This window comes from Candoia aspera, chromosome 1, assembly GCF_035149785.1.
Source record: "Candoia aspera isolate rCanAsp1 chromosome 1, rCanAsp1.hap2, whole genome shotgun sequence".
In the NCBI taxonomy this organism is placed as follows: domain Eukaryota; kingdom Metazoa; phylum Chordata; class Lepidosauria; order Squamata; family Boidae; genus Candoia; species Candoia aspera.
In genome coordinates, this window is record NC_086153.1 from 229,462,780 (window position 1) to 229,475,702 (window position 12,923).

The window sequence follows — 12,923 nt, forward strand, 5'->3', positions numbered from 1 at the left end:
GCGGGGAGGAGGAAAGAAGGAAGAATGCTTTTGCAGGTAATGGAGCAGAGGCGGAGTTGCTTATTAGCGCGGGACTGGTTGACCAGGATGAGCATTTGCTGCAAACGAGGAGACAGGATTGTATGTTTTCTTCCTGGTTGGCATACATACATACGCATCTACATACATACACACATACACATCTATTGCCCCATCTATAACTCATGAAATGGCATTGGTTGATCTGAAAAGCAGACCCTGCGCCTGCGGGAAAACGCTAGGATGAAGATTAAGAAGTTTCTATTACCCCATTCCAAAAGTACAGGAAAAAAAGGAGTAAACAAATTAAAGGCAGAAGCTAACAGGGCATCTAGTTCACACCAATACCATTCACTACACGTCTCTCACAAACCACCCTTCTTTCCATCAATTCATACACTGTCTTTGGATCTCTGAATTTTTCATCTCCCTGAGTTTCTTCAACTCCATCCAACCGTGACTCCCTCAGATCCCCCTTTCCTCTAGAGCAGCGTTTTTCAAATGTGGCAACTTTTAAGACGTGTGGATTTCAACTCCCAGAACTCTCCAGCCACATCTTAAAGCTGCCACGTTTGAAAAGCATTTCTCTAGACCCATTCACTTTTCTTTTGTGTTTGTTCTGAGATCTGGTCCTTGTTCATACTCTTGTATCCAAACAATCTCAAACTACTTTCATACTGGTTACTGACTTTGGCATTCAAACCACATCCACTCATTACCCATGTATTCTTTTTCCTCTTGCTTTACCACACACACTTCTTCAGTAACACACACTTCTTCAGTAAGCATAAATAACCACTATTCCAAATCCCTTTAATCTCCCAGTCCATTTAAAACTTTCTTGAATCAAAATCTTTTTTTGCTTGTTGTCAATTGTATATTATTTTAAACTCTTTGTTTAAAATTCCTTAAATCCAAAGAAGAAGGTAAAACTCATCAGGTGTCAAATTAAGCTCACTGTTTTGAAGGTCTCTAATATCCATAAAGTAGTCAAACTGAGCATTTCCAAATGTAATTAGAAAGTGAGTTTAGCTAGCTTAGTGTCCTTATTAAAGGCCCTGCCTCTGCTGAGAGCAAAGAGGTCGTCTCCCTTGGCTCCTGGTACTCAAACTTGCAGGACACTGCTGTTTTACAGCCCCCTCAGGAGGAGCTGCCATTCAGAGCACTCACAGGTGATCTTCTCTGGAGAGATTTCAAAGGACTGGTCTATTCACCAGTCCTTTGTTCTTCACAGAACAAAGGACTGGTGAATAGACTTGGTTCTTCACAGAACATTGTCTCCACTGTTCAAAGACATCTTCAGTCAGCTATGACTCACCCGGAAGGTATTACTTTTCCACTTTTGTGGATTATTTTCCCCAAAGGAAAAATGCTAGAACAATTGTGGGAAAAATGAAAGACAAATGATTGGTTATTTATTTATTTATTTATTTCATGTATACATAACCTGACTCTCAGCGACTCTATCATAATATCATTGTCTGGTGTGAACTTCTCATGAAATAAAGCAGTTGACTCCATAATAACTGTTGAGAGTCCTTTGTGATTATGACATGTCAGATTGGATGGATGGATGGATGGATGGAGATAAGTAATAAAAACGCCTTGTCCTGAAGTACCCATGATAGGGAGCTTTACCCTAGGAAGAATAATTATTCAGTGTTCCATGGGAATGTATGGCTGAATTTATTTATTTTATTTATTAAACATATACCCTACTTCAGTCTAAAAACTCTTGGCAGCTTACGTAATGTATAACATAGCAAAAAACAAAAAAACAAAAATTAAAACATCCATGTTGTGGTTAAAATGAAACAACTATCATAAAACCCCTCCAAATGAAAGAACAGCATTAATAACAAAAAAGGGTAAACAATGGTGCAATGCATAAAGCTAGGGAAATGTTGTCTGAAACAATTCCCTTTTTAACCTTAGTAATGTTAGTGTGCAAGCCAATGTTCTGAAATAAGAGGTAGCTTATATAAACGAAGTCAAGCAATCCATTTTTATTCCTTGGGACAGGTATAGGTGCATACTGGAATGGTAGAAAAGGCAATTGATCTTTTTTTTTAAAAAACCATATTAATATTATTTCTATCAATGCAAACCATTTAGGCACTAAAACCCACAATTAAAGCTTCATTTTTTCCCTCACAAGCAAGTAGTCTAAAAGTGGTTGCCAAGTAGAGATGAATCCAGAGACAGTATTCTCTCTTATTAAACCTGTTAACTTGATATGGATGACTATATATTGTTCTTCTGTTATTCCTCTGCTTACCAGTTACTGAGATTCAGCAGCAGATCAGCAACTGATAGGGTAGAGTTACTCTCATGCATCTGGTTAGTCACTCTGGGAAAATAATTACTGTATGAAACAAACAGGGCTTTAATCTTGTCTAGCAGACCCCTAGATAAAGGCTTATCTTATTAATTATCCCCCCTTCCCTGATCCTGAAAGCAATTTCATTTCCACTTGAAAATCCATTTGTCAGAAAGAGGGATTCTATCTTCCCCCCCCCCTTTTCAAGGTCAAAGGAGAAGTGGGACTGAATGGGACTGAAACTGCATTGGTGCCGCTTTTGGATGACCTTTGGCAGGAGTGGGATGGGGGTAGTGCATCCATCCTCAACCTCCTAGCAGCCATGGTAGCCTTCTGGACTGGCTGTGGGGATTGGGAGTGGGCATCACTGTATTGTGCTGGTTCTTTTCTTTCCTCTGTGGTTGGTTCCAGTCAGTGTTGACTGGGAGTGAGAGGTCCTGCCCTCGGCCCCTATTATGTGGGATTCTTCAGGGTTCAGTTGTCTCTCTGCTCCTGTTTAACATCTACATGAAGCTCCTGGATAAGGTCATTCATTGCCATGGGGTGAGGTACCATCAGTATGCTGATGTTACCCAGCTCTACCTCTCTTCCCTTGGTGAATTAAGCAATGCTGTTGAGGTCCTGCCTCAATGTTTGGAGGTTGTGGGGGGTTGGATGGGGGACAACAGGCTCTGGCTCAACCCTGGCAAGACTGAGTGGCTTTGGGGTTTTGGGACCTCTGGGATCTGGGAATTTACCATTTCTGGTGCTGGATGGGGTGGTACTGCCCCAAACAGACTGTGCACACTCTGTGGGTCCTTCTGGACTGATGACTCCTGCTTGAGCAGGTGGTAGTCCTGGCTAGGAGGGCCTTTGTGCAACTTCACATTGTGCACCAGCTGCACCCATTCCTGGATCAGGAGGTGCTACTCTGTCACTCACATCCTGGTCACCTCCTGGATGGATTACTGTAATGCATTGTACATGGGGCTGCCCTTGAAGAGCATTTGGAAACTACAGCTGGTGCAAAATGTGGTGGCGTGGGTAGTAACTGTATGTGTACTCCAAGATCAACGCACATTACACTCTGCTCCTTGGGCTGCATTGCTTGTCAGTTTGCTTCCAGGTTCAAGTCAAGGTGCTGGTTATGACCTATAAAGCTCTACATGGCATGGGGCTGGGTTATTTGAGAGAGCACCTCTCCCCTGTTGCATCTACCTGTCCCATCAGATCTGGCATGTTGCGGGTCCTGTCTATGAAGGAGTTCCATCTCATGGGACCCAGGAGAAGAACCTTTTCTGCCATGGCATCCATCCTCTGGAACATCATCCCCCTGGAGTAACGTAGATTGGCCCCAACCTTGTTGGCTTTTAGGAAGTCCCTGAAGACATGTCTGTGCCATCAGGGCTTGGAGTCCCAGGAATGTGAGGAGCCTACAAGTATTGTCTGTGAGCTGTAGGCTGGCACTTTTCCATGCTTTTATGTTTTTGATTAATTGTTTTAATGCATTTATATGAGTTTGTCTTGCTGTTTTAACTTGTGAGCTGCCCAAAGTCACATGAGATGGGTGGCTATATTAACCGAAATAACTAAGAGATAAACTTCCTTAACAATTCTGTACTCCTGGTGTACTTGCATACAACATGGCATTCACCCAGTTTCCACTCTCTAATCACTCACAAACCAGTTTAACCTATCTTTGATGATCTTCACATCTGCCACATCTGCCACTGATGCTGAGAACAGGCAGAGCACTATAAATCCGAATCTTCTCCCTTTAATTGCTCTTAGGAGAAATTACAGTGGGATCCAGTATCCTTTGCAGAGCTGCCACAGGTTCTAGAGTAACAAAAATCACCTTGCCCCCACAGCACACAGACAAACAATCATACAAAGAAATTGGTTGTATTGGGCTGAAAGGGTGCAGTTGTTACAGGGGAAACCCATTCCTCTTGTTTCTATGAAAAAACCTATTCTTCTGGTGATGCTGAAAGGATAACCTGGAAGTATTTTTCCAACCCCAGTGCTTTTCACAATAGCTTTTATCATGGTTGTAGAAGTTGCAACATAAAGCCCAGCTATGAGAGGTGGAAGAGAAAGAGAATAATGGTTCACCCGAGCGCAGAAGTTGTGAGGCGGGACATGTTGTGTATATAAGCATGGAAAATCAATTTGGACTATTTTGTTTTACAAGGATTGAGAAACTGATTTAAAACTGATTTAACTTAAAGATTAAGTTTGAAGTCAGTGATAAGGTTGCCTGAATTCTCTGAGAGGCATGATGAAGCAAGAGCAAAGCCAGTAGAAAGACTGACTGCCCACAAGCCCTACCTAAATAAATAAACAAACAAACAAAGTCCAAGAGGAATACCAAGAGGAACAGTTCACAAATTGCTACAGATAGTCCTCATTTAATGGCCACTCGTTCAGTGACCATTCAAAGTTAAGATGGTGCTGAATGAGTGATACTTATGACCGGTCCTCAAAGTTCAGCTGTCCCAGTACCCTGGTGGTTACGTGATCACAATCTGGGTGCTTCGCAACTGGCTTGCACTTATGACAGTTGTAGCATCCCACAGTCATGTGATCACCATTTACAATCTTCCATGCTGGTTTCCCACAAGCAAAGTCAATGGGGAAGCCTGCAGGGAACGGCACAAGTCACTTTGGTAAGTCTCCCTGACCTGGCAGCAGCCGCCCCTGGCCCCACTGCACACACGCCGTGCCTCACTGGCTACCCACACACCCTCCCCAACCTGGCAGCAGCCATTTCCGGCCCCACCATGTTCATGCTGTGCTGACCACCCATGCACCCCCCCCCACCCAGTAATAGCTACTTATTTGTCCGCCGACATGCCTGGGACTTGCAACTTCCTGCCAGCTTCCCCACTGACTTTGCTTGTTGGAAGCTGGCAGGAAGTTGCAAGGAGGTCCTCACTTAATGACCCATGATCCTCGCTTAACAACAGCAAAAGGGAGTGCTGGGATTGCCATCGCTAAGCAATGCAGTCATGTGACATCATGCTTACAATTGCATCGCTTAGCGACAGGAATTCCAGTCACAATTACCATAGTTAAGCGAGGACTACCTGTAATCCTAATAGGGACACTTAATGACCGTTAGAGATACTGTAAGAGTAATGAGAGATAGAAAGAATTCTTAGAACTGATGTTTAGATCAGTAGTATAGTTTATTGTCAAATTTACCTGAACCAAAAAAAAGATGTAAGAGTAATCTGAAGCACTGCTCCTGAATCATTTTCAAACCCCCACAGCTGTAGATTTGTCCTTTAATTCCTTCCCCCCACTACATTTACAGTAGCACAGTTAAGAAAACATTCTGATGGCTGAAATAATAAAAATCAGGGATGGTGAGAAGCAGCAGAACTTAGCAATGGGGAAGAGCCAAGAGTAATGTTGACTCCATGGATTTCATTCTTTAGGTAAATGCAAATCTATGAGCAAATCATTGCACTTGGCACAACTGAACAAAATTATTATCTCAACAGGAGGGGATTTCTTTAGCTTGCAAGGTTATGCTACAGGTAGTCCTCATTTAGCAACTGCCTTGGACAGCGACTGTTCACAATTATGATAGTGATGAAAAAGTAACTTTGCCACCAATGTGCGCATTTACAACCTTCACAGCATCTCTCTCTCTCTGTCATGTGTTCACCACTGCAGTCAGTCAGAATGGTATCACGTATGACCTGGTCTTATTTTCACTTGCTTATTTACCCCATACCAAGATGTCCTCAAAGAGGAAGAAAACTTCAGCTGAAGGAAGTAGCAAGAAGCAAAGAAAAACTGAAGTAAAATTGTAAGCACAATCACGGTCACGTGATTTTCACTTTGAGACTGCTTCGTTTAATGACTGAGTTGCCAGAACCAATTGCAGTCACAAAACAAGGACTATCCTGTATAGGAACAGGGAAGAAACAGAACTGAACCAGAATCCTGTCAATTATACTGTGATATTCATTTAGTAGTAGTAAATAGTAGTAGTAGAAGAAATCATTAATCATTAATTAAATAAAGTCAAGAAAATAGTATTTAGGTTAAAACAAACCCAAAAAACTCTTTTTATCAGCTTTTCAGTCATGAGTACTTTTTACTGATTTTTGGCTTGTTTACTTGTTTAAGGGTGCTTCCGCAACAGATGTTTCTTCTGGAATAGCCATGCTTTATTCACAAGCTTTTTACGGGGCACTTCTATGGTGCTATGATCCAGGCATTATTCTCTCGTATCTTCTCAGCTCTGCTTTCCTTTTCTCAGGCTATACAAAACCCTACCTTTTAAAAAAATGTCTGGGTGTCTGGGTGTGTAGCAAAATAATATGGTTTCCACTAGCATTGATTACTCTCCCATTTTTTAAAAAGGGCAGGGTTTTGCTATGTGCAACACCGTAACATTTTGAATGGAAGAACTACCACAACATACATCATCTTATTTTGACACAGGGTCACTACTATCTTTTTCCAGTGCCATAAAATACTTTAAAACAGTCATTGAAGTAATTGTGCACATTTAACAATGGATTAAAGCATGAGGAAAATGGTTTTTATATGACATGCTTATGAATTGCCCCTTTCTCGTGAGTTACTTACTACTGTTCCTCATGGAATGACACATACAGAAAATGATCCAGAGTATAGAGTTACAGCTGAGTGGATAATGCTTGAAGCTGCTAAATCTGGAAGGACCTAAGTCTTCTCGAATTTAACAGAACTTACCCTTTAGTTAGTGTGCCTTCTGATCACAGGTTTTGTAGTAGAGGTTCCTTAGAGATAGTCTGGATAGGGGTTTTCAAAATTTTTCAAGCCTCAGCGCCTATTTGTTAAACAAGCAAACCAAAAATCCCATCCCAGAACTTTTGATCAAGAGAAGTGGGGCTTCTGAATGTCAGCTGACAAGCCCCGCCCTTTCCACTGTCTCTTAAAGAGAAATCTTTTTTCCCCTTAGTCCGTTGCAGAGAAAAGGGGGTAGGATTGTCCTTATTCCATGGAACCCGTTCAACTTCTCAAGAAACCCTTTGGTTCCATAAAACCCAGTTTGAAAAATCCAGGTCTAGTAGATCTTACAGAAAGAATTTGTATTCCTTCAGGCTTCAGTTTACCAAATCATTGTTGCTTGGGTGCTTCCAAATTGTGAAGCAAGAATAACTATTTGTTCAGAATGTGCCCATGGTTTGAACTGACATTAAAAAAAAGTGTTGTCTCCCCTTTTGACCATAGCAAAGTGCAAGGTGGTCTATACTGGATTCTTAAGCAGTCTTCTGTCCAAGGACTAACTAGGCTCAGACCTACACAATTATAGCAAGGAATGCATGCTTTTAGGCTTAACTGATTTCTGGGGCTTCTCCTTCATGCTGCTTAACTTGGACAGATTCTTGGACTTCATGTTTACTTCCTTTCTCTGTTGTGTACTGACTTTGTGGGATTCTGGATTAGCCCACAATGGCTATGTTTATTTATTTATTTATTATTCAAATTTAATTACTGCCCATCTCCCCCAAAAGAGGGACTCTGGGCGGTTTACAATAAAATCAAGCTCCAAACATAAACATTAAAATCTCATAAAAGCAGCAACATCACAATTATTATAAAATACAATAAATAAATATAAAATCCAAGAAGGTATAAAATCCAAGCTGGTGGGAGGAACTCTAGGGTGCGAGCCACCCCCAAGAATGGTTATTCACTTTCCCGCCCCAGGCGAGACGGCAGAACCAAGTCTTCAGGGCCTTCTGGAAGGTCAGGAGTGAAGGGGCCTGCCTCACCTACGGGGGCAAGAAGTTCCAGAGGGCGGGGGCCACTGCAGTGAAGGCCCATTTCCTGGACCCCGCCAGATGAAATTCTCTTACGGACGGGGTCCACAACATGCCCTCTCTGCATGAGCGGGTGGGGCAGGCCGATGTAATGGGGATGAGACGGTCCCTCAGGTAACCTGGTCCCATGCCAGGTAGGGCTTTAAAGGTGATAACCAACACCTTGAATTGGACCCGGAAGCAAACTGGCACCCAGTGCAGCTCGCGCAGCAACGGTGTTACATGTGCCCTTCTAGGGGCACCAAAAACAGCTCGCGTGGCTGCATTCTGGACCAGCTGAAGCTTCTGGATACTCTTCAAGGGTAGCCCCATGTAGAGCTACCCCAGACCGAATGCAAAACTTAGAAGCCCAGGTAGTCTCCATGGAAACCATCCCCCAAAGTATCTCGCTGTCCTTGGATTGGGTGTTAAATCAACCGGAGGTGAAATCCATCCTGTCATCCAAAAGATCCACACCAGAGCCAACTCCAGGGTCAAGGAAACCATCTCTGGTGTCAGAGACCCAGAAAAGCAGCAGACCTTCAATGACTTGGGGAGAGCTACTAACTGGACATATAAGTCTTCCCCCTCCCAAGAGTGGGCACCGCAGGTGAAGTTTAATGGGGACCCTCAGCAACTGTCCTTCATGACTAATGTGGGAGCGTACGTGGAAGAGTTTGGGGACACCTTCCCCACGGAAAGTTCTAAGGTGAATTTAGTAGGGACCAGGCTGAAGGGCCAGCGGCAGACTGGCTAGTGCAGTTGCACAATCCGGTGGCCCCGGAACTGCAGTTTAGATGACTTCATGAGAGCCCTGAGAGAACGTTTTGAAGATCCACTAGCAAAGCTATGAGCCAAAACAGCCCTCCAGCAACTCTGGCAAGGGTCCAAACCTGTATCTGAATATGCGATGGAGTTGGGAAAAGTGACTGATTGGTCAGAGTCTACCAAAGTGGATTACTTTAAAGGCGGACTGCAAATGGAGCTGCTACACTGGGCATTGGGGCGAGGAGACCCTGTCACAGTGAGAGAATGGATCCGCTTAGCAGGAGAAGTAGAGAACACCCAGTGCCAAGTCAGATGACAGGCACAAGCCCAAGCTATGGGGAAAAACACTGGAGCCCCAACCAATCTACCAGCAGGGACAAGGAAGCCAAGTCGGCAGTGGGAGGAAGAGAGAGAGCAGCGAGCTAAAAGAGGACTATGTTTTAAATGTGGGAAAGACAGACATCGAGCTTCAGATTGCCCTTGGGTGGGATCGGCCACCACAGCAAAGCCAGGGACCAAGGTGGCGAAATCTCCACCTGTCAAGCGCAAGAACACTGTGGCTACTACCACTACACGGATGTCCCGAAAGTGTGATCTCTGACAGAATTCAATTCACATCCAAATTTTGGAGATCTTTCTTAAAACTGATTGGAATCAAACAAGCTTTGAGCTCATTGAACCATCCTCAAATGGACGGATCGACTGAACGAGCTAATTCTATTCTCGAGCAATTCCTTAGATGCTATATAAATTACCAACAAGATGGCTGGGTTGACCTTCTTCCTTTTGCTGAAGTCTCCTATAATAATACAGTCCACCAAAGCACTGGTTTCTCTTCCTTTCAAGTCGTCAATGGGCAAGACTTTGTACCCATTCCAATTGTCTCTTTCTCCCCCAGAAAACTGATCTGCTGCAGACTGGTGCAAAAGGGTTGCTTCTACTTGGCCAGTAATTCAGCAAGCTCTGACTGATGCACAGAACACTTACCAATAATTTGCCGATCGCAAATGTTCTCCTGAAAAAACCCTGAAGATTGGTGATAAAGTCTATCTCTCTACAAAATTCCTCCGTTCACCTCAACCATCCAAAAAACTTGGACCAAAATTTATGGAACCTTTTCCTATCACAAAAATCATTAACCCTGTCACTGTACAATTGCAACTTTCACATAATTTAAAAAGAATTCACTATTTTTCATTGCAGCTTCTTGAAGCCGCTTCATGAATCGTCATGATGGCACCCAGCATTGCCTACACCAAACCCCATCATGATCGATGGAGAGCAACATTTTGAAGTTAAAAACATTTTGGATTCTCGCAGACACCGTGGCTCCTTACAATACCTAGTTCACTGGAAACATTTTCCTGAAAACAAATGGGTTTCCAGTCACCACGTTAATGTACCTGTTTTGCTTAAAAAAATTCACTCTAAATACCCAATAAGCCTGCTCCCTAATATAATCATTCTTCCATTCCTTAACTCCCTTACATTCTCCTTCCTTTTCACTAATGTTTACCTTTTCACTAATGGTGTTTAAGTTTTTTTTTCAGACGGGCACTATGTCATGCTCCCAGATCAAATGTTCCCAGAACAACTGATCCGACTTGTGTGCATGAATGGAATCAACACAGGTTGAGACTTGCGAGTGAGTAGAAGTGGGAGGAGGGACAAGCCAGGAGTGTGAAAGCATCTTGTTTAGACTATCTCTGGCATCCAAGGTCAACCAGCAGAGCCATTGGGCTGTTTAATTTGGGGGAAGTGTGGGAACTTCTATAGAGAACTTTTTCTCTATACTGCACACTACACTCCATTAAAGAGATTTCTACTTTATGACGTATGAATCAAATTTAATGGTAAGCTGAGTAGGCAGTCATCACATTTTACATCTCCTTTTAGTATCTTCAGATATATTTGGGGAAACTTATTTCTCTTAGAATGATGAAACACTTCCTAATTTCCCATTTAAATCCATTATGTCTTGCCTTATCTTCAGAATCTCTTATAAATTATGTTTATAGTTTTACTCAATACATACATTTGGAAAAAACCCATGGAACTTTGTTTTTATATATGGTAACAGAAGTGCAGCTTTTACATATATGCACAAAGGTGGAAAGATCTGACACTACCTACAATGGAAGAACGGATGGTGAAGCTGATGGAGTTAGCTGAGATGGTGACAGCTTTGGTTAGAGAAAAGACACTGAGTAATTTTATTACTACTTAGAAACCCCTTCTAGACTTTTTGCACGAAACAGAAAAAAAAATGAAATCATGATCTATGCATTTGATGATTAGGAATAATGATGGACAATAGAAATAATGAAAGCTATGTTATAAACTTTTACTTACAAGCTTTCATTATTTCTACTGTAAATGTATACTTATGTCTGTTGCAAAGAAAGTCAGGAGTCATTCTTTTTTTGTATAGTACTTCTTTTTTTCCTTTTCTTTTTCTAATTCTGCACTTTTGACTTTACTCTTTTTATCCACTGTTTCTATTTCACTTTCTACCTTGTTTTTGTTTTTATCTTTTTATCCTGAAAATCTAATAAAGTTATAAAAAGAAATAGAAGGCAAAAGGTTTCACTGTACTGTATTTTTACAACCCTAAGTGCTGTGCTCAACGTGGCTACCTCTGAAGGTGATTTACGTATTTCCTTTTAATTTCAAGGCCCAATTCAAAGGACTTAACTTTAAAATATTGTATGAAGTATTATTTGAGGAAATTACTCACCAGAGCTTTGTAGTAACTAAGAGATATTAGGTACTTTCAGGTACATTCTTCAACCAGAGTTAAGTGCCTCCTATCTATGCACTCATAATTTGCTTAATTCCTGAGGTAGCTCCCAAGGAAACAGTTTAAATTTTCTCTTACTCCTCTTATATAGAACTTCAGACTCTGGATGGAAAGAATTTCATTTCACAATCCCTGATCTCATTATAGATCCAGATCCATATTTTGTAGCTGAAAATGCTATCTGGGAAAGGGCCATGATTCTGATGCAGTGTATCTTCTTTGCATGCATCACATTCCTATTTTAATCTCTGGCATCTTCCAGCAGAACAGGAACAGAACTTTGTCTGAAACCCAGAGTATTGCCAGTTGCTGTAGGCAACAGTGAGCTAGATGATGGCTTGACTCCATACGGAATAGCTTCCCATGGCATCTAAAGAATAGGGCAAGATACGTTAAATTTTGACATCCAGATTGTAAACGTTGTTTCTGTCCACAATTTCAGCAAACAACCAATAACTGACATTCTGGAAAGAGTACTCTAGGACTTCATGCAGTCTAAATTTTCAAAGGTTTTCTAGAGGAAATTATTGAGGATTTAGGGTTCAGACATTTTCCATGAATAAACAGAAATTGCTTGGTCGTCTCCCCCCCGCCCCGCCCCCCGCAACCATTCCCACTGCCAACATACCCCTTTCTGTTTTAAGGCCGCCATTCTATTGCTTTCCAACAATTCGTTGCTCAAGTCTTTTTCTCACACTTCCTAGCAACCTCCATCACTGACAAAGTGTTACAAATCCCAGGGCAACATGGAGTTGCTCCTTGAAGTAAACTTGATGCAAATTAAGAACATTTGCCTAATTTATTTCAATCTGTCTGGTACATTCTTGTCATATAACCTGATTTACTTCATAATGCATTTTGTATCTTCAGAATTTATAGACCTTCTGTTGTAACCAAACAGAAAATGTTTAGCATAAACCCTGTGAATGAAGCTTGTTTCAGATGGTAAGACCTGAAAAGGTCAGATTTCATCCAAAGAAGCTGAAAACATTGAGTCTTTAGGTCTTGGCTTACTATGTAGGTCGGGGATATTAAAGCAGAATTGAGATTGGTGCTTGCAAATGACAACTCTTCTCTTGCTTTAGCTTCCCAGTTGCAGAATATCAACTTTACCCTGCCTGTAGTTCAGTCCTTCTGTTAAAAGGAATAGTGGAAGCAGATGCATCTGCCTGAACCTGCTGAATAGCTAACACAAAGATTCCAAAAGGGAGAACCGTTCTCCCGTTTGGGG